Below are 10,999 nucleotides of genomic sequence, written 5' to 3' on the forward strand. Positions count from 1 at the left end.
CCTCTGCAGCACCGGTTCGATCCCCGGCTGCTCCCCGGCCACCAGAGGAGGGTCCCGCATGGCGCGCAGACCTCTCCTGCCGCCCGCTGCTCCCCTCAGCAGTGTGCTTCGGTCCTTCTGCCTGCTCTGCTCCCCGCTCTGGCTCTGGTGAATTCTCTCACCCTCCCGCGCTTCTGACTGTGCCCAGTGCTTGTATAAATAAATAAAAATAAATCTTTAAAAAAAAAATGAAAAAATAAAATAAAAAAAGATCTTCACGGATCAAACAGTACAAGGTCACACAGTGAACAGGATGCTCTTGGCACCCCTAGCGCAGCGCCCCTCCACCAGGCCAGCCCTGCAGTTCCCAGGGTGTCTTTCCAGAGTGGCCCAGGAAGGGAACTATTTTCCCCTCTATTTCTGTTTCCAACCAAACCACCAAGAGTGTCAACAATACAAGCATGCCATCAAAATTAGGGCAAATTATCAAAGCAAAGAAGACAAAGCACAAGCAAGACTTTTACCTTTCACACTCCCCCTCGCTAACCACAGGAGAGAGGGCTCCGCGGACACAGGAGGCTAAATCCGCAGAAGGAAGAAACTGTTTGAGAAGCCTGATCCGGGTCCCAGTGCGCTGCAGACCTGGGAAGGGACCCAACCACTTCTGCCCTGGAGGTAGAGAACTGAGAAAAGGTTCTAACAAAAGTAACGTCAGAAAAATTAACCACTTCCTTTGCTCATACAAGAAATAGAATGACAGGGAGTGCTCCGGGGGAATAGTGGGAAGTTTCCTGGGGGGGAAGGTAACCATAACACACATTTCTCTATCATTAGTGATATTTACATGATCTTAAACAAGCAACAGTGATAAGATTTAACCACAAAATGTGCTGTAGTGAGAACAGGACAATGGTGCTGGTGGCTAAATGTCGCCTGCGGTAAAGGCTAGTAGAAAACAGTAAGTGTGTGAGGTGTCACAATAAGACAGAGCACAAGTAGCACATCATCTAGATCTCAGACACTAAAGCCAGAAGGAATAGTAGAGGGATCAGGTCTGGAGAGGCGAGAGTGAGTGGCAGGGTTGTCCTGCTGCTTGAAGCCTGTAGCACAGGTGAACTCAGACACGTATCCTTTGCCACTGGGAAAATGCAAGTGAATTTAAAAGCCAAAGCGATCCTAGTCTTGCACAGGATCAACCCTCCCATTCCAGAGCTGGGAGAACAATAGAGTCAATGATCTGAAAAAAGGGACAGGGTTAGATGAGCAACCGAAGAACCCCCCGAATTTCAGGGGCTGCACACAGCAAAGTCTCACGTCTCGCTCTCAAAGGGATGAAGGGACAACACTGTCCGCTGGCACCCGGGACAAGCTGGCTTTCTAGTCCGTGAAGCCTGGTAGCTGTGATGCTGATCTCGGTGTGGCTGGGACATGGACCAACGGCTGGAGGCATGTGACGGGGCAGACGTGGCCAAGAGCTGAGAATTTGTGCAGGTTGTAGGAGAGTTAGTTTTAGGTTTCAAGTTGACGTCAACTTTGAGTGCTGGAATGAAGCCTGAAAGAATTACAGTGAGGGCTGTTAGTTTTACATAGTGAGGCGAAGTTCTCTGTGGAATAAGAGCTGGAGGACTATTGTTGAAAATCAGGAATCCTGCAAAGATGCTTCGAACTTCATTGTGATGCATTCAGAGGGGATATTTTTTTTAATTTTTTTTTTTAATAGAGGCATGTTTTTTATTATTTATTTATTTGTTTGTTTGTTTGTTTTGTTTATACATGCACTGGGTACAGTCAGAAGCGCGGGAGGGTGAGAGAATTCACCAGAGCCAGAGCGGGGAGCAGAGCAGGCAGAAGGACCGAAGGACACTGCTGAGGGGAGCAGCGGGCGGCAGGAGAGGTCTGCGCGCCATGTGGGACCCTCCTCCGGTGGCCGGGGAACAGCCGGGACTTGAACCAGCTCTGCAGAGGCTGCGGGCAGCTTCGCAACCCAGCGCTCAACCGCTGCGCCACTGGGGAAGCCCCAAGGGGATATTTTGTCATTTAAAATTATAGTAGAAAAATGGGGCTGCCCTCCTTGGTATCTTTCATGGAATCTAAGACTTACTTTTCCTGTTTTGCCTGTTTTATTTTTTTATTTTCTCTTTTTTATAGTCTACATATGTGTGAAAACATCTGATAATTGACTGTATGTCTATTTGCTAAGAGCCTATTCAGAACTTTCTGCACTTTTGGATGGGTTGTTGTTCTGTTGTTGTTGTTAACTTCTTTGAGTTCCCTGTATACTTTGGTGATTAACCCCTTATCAGACATAAGATGTGCAAACAGCTCTTCTATGCCTGTTGTTGCTTTTTTGTTTTTCTCATGGTTTTCTTTGCTGTGCAAAAGCTTTTTAGTTTGCTATAGTCCCACGTGTCTATTTTTGCTCTTGTTTTCCTTGCCATTGAAGTTGAATTCCCAATTACTTCTCTGAGTTTAATGTCCAGGGGTGTATTACCGATGTTTTCCTCTGTGAATTTTATGACTTCGGGTCTTATGTCCAATTAATCCGTTTTGAATTAAATTTTGTTTATGCTACTAAATAATGATCTAGTTTCACTTTTTTTGCATGGTTGTCCAGCATTTCCAACTCCACTTGTTGAAGGGGCTTTCCTCTCTCCATTATCTGGTCATGGCCTCTTTGTCTAGATTGTCACTATCTGTGTGGACTTACTTCTGCTTGCTCACTCCATCCCATTTATCTGTTAGTCTGTTTTTGTTCCAATACCACACTGTTGTGATTACTATTGCTTTGTAGTAGTGCAGTTTGAAGGCAGGAAGCATAATACCTCCATTTTTCTTTGTTTCTCTCAAGATTGCTTTGGCTATTCTGGTCTTTTGTTTGTTATAGTGTTGTTTATTCAAAACATATTTAGGATTTTGATCTATAAATTTCTCTAAGTAATATGGCTATCTTAACAATATTTAGTGTTCCAATCCATGAACATGGACTACCCTTCCTTTTGTGTGAGTGTGTGATATGTGTCTTCTGTTTCTTTTAACAATGCCTTATTGTTTAGAGTGCATAACTTCATTACCACCTTTGCTAAGTTACTCACACATATTTTATCCTTTTTATACTTATCTAATCATTTCTTAAATTATCTTTCATCTAATTCATTAATAATATGAGACACCACCAACTTGGACAAAGCTGAAAAGTCCTTTATTTATGTTACCAAATTCTGAGTCTCATTTGAGCTCCCCAAACATATCTGTTGCTGCTGTTATTGATGTGCTGTTCTCTGGTATCAAAACTGGCACTGGACAGAGTGGACTTTAGACAGGGTGTTGCAGGCTGTCGTGGAATAACTTCAGCAGCAGCTCTGTTAAAGACATAGAGATGATCATAATCATCTCCAGCTGCCATGAGTTGAACACTGGGCCCCTAGTACCCCTGATCCCAGCCATCTAGGAGGACAGTCAAAGGGACAATGCCATGTAGGAGGACAGTCCTTTGGTTTGGATTACCGAACATGCAGACAATATCAGGGTAGCAATGCTCCCCATTTTGCCAGACATCCCTTTGTTAGTACCCTGTTGTTGCTGCAACCTGAGTCTGGTTGATGTCTTATAATTATGAGCACATAGAGAGAACCCACAATCAGCCTTTGCATTGTTTCAAATACCCTTGGAGTCACACTCAGACCTCCCATTCACACAATTTAGGGGCAACCATAAGAATCTGAAGGAAAGAATAACCTAAAAATAAGTCCAGTTTTTATTGACCTGAGTGGGTAAAATAACAGAGAATCTTTGCCTCATAAGGTATTGCTAAAACAAAATTGTGGTATTTATATAAAATACCCAATTTTATTCTATGGCTATTTACTGTGACCCTTAATGCCTGAAACATTCTCCATGGGGTCTTCTTTACACTGTTAATTCCATGGGGATGACACCATCCCCCACATCACGAGGCTGCTGACCCCTGGAACTAAGAAGCAGCAGGGGAACATGGAGGTCTGCCGCAGTGGGCAGGTCCTCAGTGGGAGTGCTGATCATTGCTGGGGCACTCGTGGGACTCATTCCTGGCTTCACTCAGCTCACTGTTTGGTTCAGGTCAGGATCCCCCCATCACCCACCCTCTCCACCCTACGCCCAACCCCCACAGACACCATCAACAGTGGTGCCAAGGAAGGTCTTTCAAAAAGCATCATCCTGGATGCCTGACGTGTGTCCAGATGTGCTGCTGGGCTCCCCTCCATCACCTGGACACTCCTCTCCCAGGAAACTCTCCAGAGCATGCCAACATATCAGCATATCTTGAGGCTTGACAAAATGGCAGGCCACAACCTTCTTGAAGCGACATGCGGAAAAGGCTAAGCCCTCTGGGAGGAAGGTCTGCTCTGTGTGTAGGGGCTCAGGACTGATTTTCAGTTTTGCAAGGCAGAGCCCCACAAAGACATTTTCCAGTTTATTGAACAGGACACTGTCAGAAATATTATACACCTGATGGACCACGTCGCTGGAAAACACATAGCCGGTGCCAGAGCAGAAGGGTGGGTACTTGTCCCACGATACTCCTCTTTGCTCACAAACCACTTACTGTCCACATCCCTACAAGGTTTGGCTGTCATTAATGAGAAGCCAGTGAAAAACCCCGAGGTCCAGTTCTTCCTGCAGAAGCAGCTCCGTCAGGTAGTAGACGTTGATAAACACATCAGAGTCTGTTTTCATGACGAAAGCGGCCTGAGGACAATAGCGGTGGACCCACTCCATTCCCATCATGGTCTTCAGGGTCAGATTCACATAAACGTCCACAAAGTCCTTCTGGATGATGTCGCGATGCTGCTGGCTCTCCCGGGCCACCGCCAGAGACCTGCCCCTGCTGGGTGGTTCCCAGCACGTTTTCCTCCCACCATCCTGTCTCCTCCCCAGGTGCTGCGGATGGCCCTGCGCACAGACGTCTGATGGGGGACGACGTCACCAGCAGGACCAGGAAGGGGGGCTGCTGCTCGCAGTCCATGTCTGGAAGCTGCAGGAAGTCCCCGTTTTCATTGTTGGAAACAAACAGACTTACATTTAAAGGCATGACACGTCCATGCTCAGGTACAACCTCGGGGCTCCCAGGACCATCAGGGAAACAAATATCAACCTCATCTTCAGGGAAGCCATCTGAAAGAAAGAGAATAAAAGGTCAGAATTCAGTGGCACAAGGACATGTTGACCTTGACCTGGGCGGTGGGCAGGGGAGGGACCGTGCTGCGAGCTGCTGTCTCCAAACCCTGCAACCTCACAGCACACGGGATGGAGTCTGGGGTTCAACAGAGAGGCAGAGAGGACGCCAGTGTCTTCACTCCGCAGTGGAAGGTCAAGACCTCAGGCTGGGGCATAAGTGCAGACTCCCAGGTATGTCAGCCACAGCCCGCGAGGTCAGCTTCCTCATCTGGAGGACATGGGACCGGAGGTCTCTCCAGGTTCTTTCACTTTTATTGACTTTTATTGAAACCATCCAGGGAATCTCCTAACCCAAAATCCAAGTGTAAATAGGACAGACAACCCACAGACATGAAAATACCATTCTTCCTGTCAGGCTGAGCACCTTGGAACCCAGTCAGTGATGCCAAAGCCGACCACAATTGGGTTCCCGCTGATCTTTGTCACAGTCCAGACTGAACCAGCTCCACTCTGGCCTCCGTGCTGTCAAGAAGAAGAGGGTTTCCCAACCACAAGTGCAACAGCTTCACTCCATGCTCAAAACATCCCACTGTCCACCCCTCACCTCCACAGCACACACACTCCTGCCACAGGCGGCTAAACGCCCGTGAATTCACCATTTTGTCTCAACCTCCTTGTTGCTCTGCTGCCTTGAATGTGCCTGGCCCACCCCCGGCCCTTAGCTTCCAGCTCCAACCTCGCCCTTCAGAGATGTTTCCTGATGTCTCCCCCAGCAACCAGGCTTGACCACTCCCCTTCCCGGCACATCACGGCACCTGGCATGTCCCTTTACCGAGCACAGCCATGTTATGTTGCACAGATCCTGCCTGAAGTAACTTATGGAAGGAGACGTGTTGATTCACGGTTATTTAAATCTCAACACGCCACGCAGCGCATTTCACATCGGAGACGCTCGTAAGCGGGAACTGGTGCCTCAATAAACATTGATCGTTGCAGGTGGGATTGCGTCCACATGCTGCAGCCCGAACTCCGGCACCTCAGAGTGGGAGCCTGTTTGGGTATAGGGTCATTGCAGATGGATGGACTTAGATAGGAGGGGGCCAAGCCGAGTGGGGCGCTCGTGCAGTGTGACTGGTGTCCTCAGAAAGAGGAGAAACTGGACACAGACACAGGACAGCAGCTCGGAGAAGGCAGAGATCAGGGCGAGGCTTCCACAGGAAGGACAAAGGTTGACCCCAAGCCCCGGAGCCGGGAGACAGGCTGGAGCAGTGTCCCTCAGTCCTCACGCGGGAGCTGCGCGGCCATGACTCTTGCTCCAACTCTGGCCTCAGCACCTCAGACAACGCACTCCTGTCGGTGACCTGCCCGGCTGGAGCTCCTGACCACAGCGTTCTGAGGGCGCTCATTAACCACATCTGGGCTCGGGGCCTGTGGTCAGAGCCATCAAGGTGTTAAGCACAAATGGAGACTGATCATAGTGCCTCAGGCCAAGGGAGGCTCGAAACAGTATCTTATCCACAGGGAAACCAAAGGGAGTCCGAGACGACTCGGGACTCGGGGGACTCGGTGGACTCGGTCAGCTCCCTGTTCCATGCACTCACTGAGCTCCTGCCATGCCAGAAAGATCTTGGGTGAAGAAGAGAATTGTCAGAAATCCAACAGAGCAGTTGCCCCACACAGAGCTGCTGGGCCAGATGGGGTGTTACCTAGAGTCGATTAGCGCGGACGTCGTAGCCAAATATGGACCTGATGGACGCGTTATTTCATTTTCTGTCTTTAGCAGGAAGGAGGATTAGAAGTTCATGCTCATGTAGGATGGACTAGAGTGTTTATACAGCTCCGAGCCCAGGAAATATTAGTTCTCCTGCCCTCTTTCCAAATATGATTGAAAATGCCCCGTCTGGACATTCCTCAGAGCATCACACGGTCGAGGACATGGACGTGACATGTTGAATAGACTGAAGAACGAATGTGGAGGGACAGTGCAGGTCTGTGTAAGATGTCGGTGCCCCAGCAGGTACCTGGACATTAGGGAGATTCAGGACGAGGGCACCGGTAAGTATAAGGGCCATTGATGCAGGGCTGTGCTCTCCCCTGGAACATAAAGGATAAAGGTGATGACAATTCACCAGCGAGGCCAGCAGGAGACTCACCTGAAGACCCTTAGGAGCCAGTTAGCCTACAGAAAGTTCAGGCGAGCCATCAATAAATAATTCTCGAGATGGAAGTCGAATCTACTGTTGAAGCATTACGGAAACTGCACCTCTTGCCCACCCCGCTTCTAGTGCGCACTGTGGGACCCAGAGCAGGGGGCCCAGCCCCTGCACAGCACAGCCACCTGCACAGCCCTCACAGCCCCAGGCCAGAGCCCAGTGATTCAGAATCTCAGCGCAGACCCAGCCCTGGCCTTTCATAGCCCCGGGTGACTGCCGTGTTCATCCCCAGCCACGTCACGCATGCAGGGCATGCAGATTTGTCTGTTCTCCACATTCTTTAATTTTTGCGTGTCTGTGTGTGCACTAGAGGGTCCTCATCCACCACTTATTCACAATCCCGGGAAGCAGCACAGATTAACAGAGCAGATCTGTACACTGAAAGTGTCCCAGGGCCTCCCCGGTGGCGCAGCGGTTGAGCGCTGGGTTGCGAAGCTGCCCGCGGCCTCTGCGACGCCGGTTCGATCCCCGGCTGTTCCCCGGCCACCGGAGGAGGGTCCCACATGGCGCGCAGACCTCTCCTGCCGCCCACTGCTCCCCTCAGCAGTGTGCTTCAGTCCTTCTGCCTGCTCTGCTCCCCACTCTGGCTCTGGTGAATTCTCTCACCCTCCAGCGCTTCTGACTGTACCCAGTGCTTGTATAAACAAAAACAAAACAAACAAACCAGCAAACAAATAAATAAAGCATGCCTCTAAAAAAAAACAAAAAAAAAAAAGAAAGTGTCCCAGGTCCATGGACAAAGCTGAGACCTGGGATACGAGGACGCCTCCCACGAAAGCAGACATGTGACGAGTCCCTCCCTATGTCAGGCCACTCCAGGGCATCCAATGTCAGGCAGGTGTGGCGGTGACACCTCCACCCAGCCCCTCCTGTGTGCACTGCCCCGCATGGAGCCGTCTCTGGGGTTGCTACTTCATGTGTGTGCAAATGGCGTCAGGTGGGGTCTCCACATGGCAGTGGGGACAGTAAGACTCTCGGTCAGCGGGAAGACTGTTCAAACCACGGCACTTGGACCTTTCGTGTCAAAATTTGGTAAAATAAACTCTGTGTCCTTAAGGTTTCCAAATCCTCATCACCTTCTAAAAGCGCCCAGAAAACAAGCGTCCATGACATGAAGCAGCCGAGCCCTTGTCCTGGGGCTCCCACAACAGCAGCTTCTCAGAGAGCCCGTGACCACGTGACTGTTTTGCTCTCAGCTCATTGCCCGTGGGGCTCAAACAATGTTTACACCCTGTGCAGTGTTGGTCACAACACAAACTACATTAAATTTCCATGTCTGCCAAGTTTTCAATGTCTTTTTTTATGCTTTATGAAAGTGTCTAAAGAAGAGCTTCAAAAATCAAATTGTACAAAATGTGGCACAGGGAACAGGATTCTCCCTGCACCCAAACCCCTCCCCGGCCCCCATCGACCTCCCCCAGGACAGCCCTGCTGTTTCCAGGGTCTTTGCAGTGATGGACTGGGAAGGAAATGAATATTTCTGAATCCAATCAAACTATCAACAGTGTCAATGTTATGAACAAGCAATCAAAATTTGAGTTAGCAATAAAAGCAAAGTATCCAAGGAAAGATAAAGCACAAGCAAGACTTTTTTCCTTCATTCTCCCACTCCAACCAGGGGAGAGAGGGGCTGCACTGACATGGGAGGGTAAACCCACAGAAGGAAGATATTTGTTTGAGAAGCCTGATCCGGGTCCCAGTGAACCACAGACCTGGGAAGAGACCCAACCACAACCACCCTGGGGGTGGGAACTCCAGGAGGGAGGGCGCCAATAAAAGTCTTATCAGGATAATTAAGCACACCTTGACCATACAAGATACAGAATCAACAGGCCAGGCAATAAGGAAGAAAGAATTATTGCTGACTGTGTAAACATTTAAGCAAATGAAAATTGAGTCAATTTAGCTTCAATGGAATAGTACGTAGTTTCATGGAGGAAAAGCACAATCACACCACACACTTGTCTAGCATTATTTAAGCCAAGGTCACTGAAAGCAGAGCCTCCTGCTGTGTTGACTCCTCACTGGGTGTAACCCACCCAGAAGATAACGGGTGTTGAATTCCCTGCTGGAGCATGCAAAATCTCTGGACTCTGAGGTTGACTTCAAGTCTGCCCGTGGGCCTGGGTTTGAACTCTAATCTCTAGAGCCCGGGACGAATCATTTGTGGAACCAGGAGTTGGGTCTATTATTGAGTCTGTACCTTCAGGTCAGCAAATATGGGACTCTGTGCGCTCTTCTAGGTCAACCCCTGTCCTCCTAGTCTATCTGACCGCCATCTTCTGCCTGTCCCCTGGTCCTCTCAACTGCTTCTCACTTAACAGGGCCCTCGGGCTTCATGGGAATGGGCTGCCCCCTGTAGCACCACGGTGTCATAGTGACACGTCTGTGTTTGCTGCTGCATCACCTGGTGCGCCATCACATCGTCGGAAGAGACCGATCTGTCTGGATAGGCTGAAATAAAGTGCCCTCTACCCATCTGTCATGTAAAATGTCTCCTCGCCTCTTCCCACTTTCCTTTCTCTCTCAGCTTTGATGTCTTGCTCCAGACAGCTGCACCCAGGATTAAATGGGACACCAGCCAGCTTTGGGTTGCAAGGAAACTTGCTCGTTGTCAAGGAGTCCACGCCTCCTTGGAAGATTGATAAATGGCCACTAACGGCATTAGTTACAGGAGACTATTTTACAGTTAATTTGTTTTGTTTTGCTTTGCTTTTGATCAAATTTTGCGTTTTCTTACATTGTTGTTTTTGTATATTTGATTTCTCCCCTCAAGTGTAGTCCCCATATATCTCCCACCGCCACAGCACCCGTGAATCGCCACCACAGTCCCTTGTGGACTTCCCTTCCGTATTTTGAGCTCTCTCCCTCCCCCTTCCATGCTGTGTGCCTCAGATCTATAGTTGGCCTGCAAGGTTTTTTTTTTTCTTTTTGACCCTTTGTTCGGTTTCCCTACATTCCTCCCACAAGTGAAACCATCCGATATTTTTCCTTTTTCCTTCTGGCTTATGTCACCGAGCATGATCCCTTCTAGCTCCATCCAGTTGCTACAAATGGCATGAGTTTATCTTTTTGGATTGCTGAAGAGTATTCCACTCTGTGTGCATACTGCCTTTTCTTGATTCCTTCATCTCTTTGGGGGCATTTAGTTTCTTTCCATGTCTTGGCTATTGTGAATTGTGCTGCAGTAAACACAGGAGAGCAGGGTTCCTTTCAAATGAATGTTTTGTGTCCTTTGGGTAGATTCCAAGGCATGGAATTGCTGGGTCAAACGGGAGACCCTTTTTTAGTAGTTTGAGGAACCTCCAGACAGCTTTCCATAGTGGCTGGACCAGTTTGCACTCCCACCAGAAGGATAAAAGTGTTCCTTTTTCTCCACATCCTCACCGGCATCTCTTGTCGCCAGATGTATGGGCCATTCTCATGGTATGAGGTGGGATCTCATTGTGGCTCTGATTTGCAATTCCCTGATTACAAGTAAGAGCAAAAATCTTTTTTTTTTAAAGATTTATTTATTTTTATACAAGAGCTGGGGTACAGGCCAGAGGCGTGGGAGGGTGAGAGGATTCACCAGACAGCAGGGAACAGAACAGGCAGACGACAGAAATACACTGCTGAGGGGAGAAGCGGGCGCAACAGGAGAGGTCTGCCAC

At 48.9% G+C, this 10,999-nt stretch overlaps 1 pseudogene; it reads right to left on the reverse strand.

Moving 5' to 3' along the window:
• Nucleotides 1-4,158: 4,158 nt before the first annotated feature.
• On the reverse strand, nt 4,159-5,130 carry LOC119257078 (beta-1,3-galactosyltransferase 5-like; annotated as a pseudogene).
• Between the last annotated feature and the right edge of the window lie 5,869 nt (nt 5,131-10,999).

This window comes from Talpa occidentalis, unplaced genomic scaffold (genome assembly GCF_014898055.3).
Source record: "Talpa occidentalis isolate TD23 unplaced genomic scaffold, MPIMG_talOcc4v2.1 talOcc4.4, whole genome shotgun sequence".
In the NCBI taxonomy this organism is placed as follows: Eukaryota; Metazoa; Chordata; class Mammalia; order Eulipotyphla; family Talpidae; genus Talpa; species Talpa occidentalis.